At 35.5% G+C, this 2,641-nt stretch overlaps 1 long non-coding RNA gene across 5 annotated transcripts; it reads right to left on the bottom strand.

Moving 5' to 3' along the window:
* Positions 1-295: 295 nt before the first annotated feature.
* On the bottom strand, positions 296-1,990 carry LOC136262090 (uncharacterized). Of its 5 annotated transcripts, none has more exons than XR_010704109.1 (10): positions 1,802-1,990; positions 1,610-1,653; positions 1,385-1,559; positions 1,295-1,330; positions 1,055-1,239; positions 864-1,015; positions 733-813; positions 594-681; positions 472-540; positions 296-420 (listed from the first exon to the last, which is right to left on the bottom strand). It is a non-coding gene; the product is annotated as an uncharacterized lncRNA (long non-coding RNA). The 5 variants fall into 5 exon arrangements; XR_010704110.1 differs by having other exon boundaries at positions 1,055-1,163; positions 1,802-1,987; XR_010704107.1 differs by having other exon boundaries at positions 864-1,004; positions 1,291-1,330; positions 1,802-1,985.
* Positions 1,991-2,641: the final 651 nt, after the last annotated feature.

Raw genomic sequence — 2,641 nt, 5'->3', positions numbered from 1 at the left:
GTTAATCAGTGTAAGGAGTCAAGTGTTACATCATTTTGTTTGCTGGTATGTAAAATGTGTGGAAAAGGTACCTTTTCGCAAATCCGGTCACATATATTATTAGATTAGGACTTTACTATAACAAGCTTATTGAATACATTTAAGACAGTCATATATTAGAGATTAAATCACTAGTATACTGCGGTGTATTATCAGACTATACTAAGCCTATTTCAACCATATATTGGCTACTATACTACTGTACTTTTTTACTTTCCTATAATCTGTGGCTACCTTAATTAAATAATTTCTATAATTATATTTGTAATGAATTTAATTCTGTAAATATGTTAAAACCACAATAGGTACAGCTAGTAAATCAATGTCTCCTTGGCCATGGCAGTATCAAATCAATTTCGTCATTTATCAGTCTTTATCCAACTGCAGCAGGTAAGGCAGTAAATACAATTCACAAGTTCCATTACAAATTACCTGTATTATCATCACTATGTAGAACTCTGTGACAATCTGTTAGTCGTCTGGTAGAACTGTCCCACAGCTCTAATACAAAGATGGTAAATATAATGTGTATTCTGGATAATCGTTGGACTTACAGTTTGTAACAATAAGAATCTCATAAAACCACGACCTTGTCTGGAAACCTAGTATTACCATGTAGAATGGTGGCTAGGTCCCACAACTCTATTAAAGATGGTAAATATAATGCGTATACTGAACAACCATTATACTTACAGTTTGTAACAATCTTTTAAAACTGAGACAGACAATCCATGTACATCTAAGACAAGTCTGATAAGACCAGGTCTCACAACCCTAAATGGAGGCAAACATAATTCATATTCTGGATTATTTGGTGTACTTACAGGTGTTATCAGTGAGTCTAACCAGACATAAAACAGCCACTTAGTATGTGACTTTGTTGGGCTAACGTGTTACGTAAGCTCACAAGAAGCATCTGATACACTCATAACCAAGTCCAAGAATCTTGTAATCACTAAGTACAACTGAAACAAGACTAAATATAATATAATTTGCATACTCTCAGTGAACTTACTTTTGTTAGCAATACGAGCATGGTCAGTGAAATAAGGACAAACAAGACAAAACAGGTTCTTGAAAGCACTCAACTCATTTACAGTGCCAGACAAGGTAGCAGCCATCAGCTGTTGATAAAAAGTAGTGAAAAACATGAAGAAATGAGACCGGTTCCCAGAAGAAATGAGACCAGTTTCCACAAACCTAAACGAAGGTAAATATAAATTGTATACTGGACACTCTCAGTGTACTTACTTACAGATGTTAGCAATAAGAATCACCAAGTCTGTAATTCCTACCCCATTGAAAAGAAAATGAATAAAAACACAATCAGGCTTAATGCACTTACAGCTGTAAGTAATTAGATGACGTTGAACAACTCCGTGAAAAAAGAACAAAACTATCCACATATGGTCACTACCAGATTCTTTAAAGGAAGCAGCTGCCATTGAAGGAAACTAACACTGCAGATATTGTACACTGACAGCCTGTAGAACTAAGAGGTTCGACAAGAAACTGTACCTCTGAAGAGATAATATACAAAATCGTAAGAGCAGACCATGCATACTCTTACCGTTGATGGCTGATGAACTGTGTCCACTCGTCATCCGCCATAAGCTGAGATATAACAGGATATAAAATATGTAATACGTACACAGCAACACCAAAGTTGAATCATTTGCAGGCCATTGTCATACAATACACAATAAACAATTTAATACGGCTAAACCTATCGTACAAGCTATCATTTTAGTCTAATACTTACTCATCTAGAGCTATTTTTGATTGCTGCCATCGAAGGAATTGTCCACTTGGCGGCGCCACTTCACCACTACAGCTAGCAGGGATGTACAGTTGTGGTCCATAACTATCATCGTGGCTCATTGGACGATGGCGCCGATCGCGTACACTCTCCCCGCGAGATACACCGTCGTATCACTCACATTTACAACCTCTGATACAACAATAGCGACAAAGATGGCGACTTAATTGCATCAGTAATACGCATGTGCTCCCCTTCAATCTTTAAAACAAGCATTACTACGAACTTTTGCAGCTATGCTAACTGTGCAAGAAACTCTAGATTTGTATGGCTCTTAGATTGAATAATTAATTTTACTGGTATTATATGCTTTGCTGTATGAAAATGTGTGCGTATGAAATTATCACAACAAACTGAAGCTATAGCTATAGTTAGCTAGCTATAGTGATTAACAGAAGTGTAGCTACTTATTGTAAAATCATCATGACTTTGTTTGGTACAGTAAAAAAAACCTTAAGTCACATGAGATGGTGATAATGAGATGGTGAAGCTAAAAATGAGACAATAATGGTGAAGCTAAAAAGTTATCACATTTAGTTAAGTAAAGAAAGCCATACAAAGAATGTGTATTAAACTAAAGTATAATCTGTTTCCCATAATATAAGATGGGGTTTATACTAAAGTATAAGATAGTTAGTATAATGCAAGGCTATACTGAGATTATTTGTATAGTTTAAGCCATTAGATATACCATATTATATTCCTCTTTTTTCACAGTGTCAGCTAGACGAAGTCAATTTATAGAGAGTTCAGCTACAAAGAAACCATCATGTAGAGAGTTTG

Source organism: Dysidea avara, chromosome 7 (genome assembly GCF_963678975.1).
Source record: "Dysidea avara chromosome 7, odDysAvar1.4, whole genome shotgun sequence".
Lineage (NCBI taxonomy): Eukaryota > Metazoa > Porifera > Demospongiae > Dictyoceratida > Dysideidae > Dysidea > Dysidea avara.
This window is presented reverse-complemented; position numbering and strand designations above follow the sequence as displayed.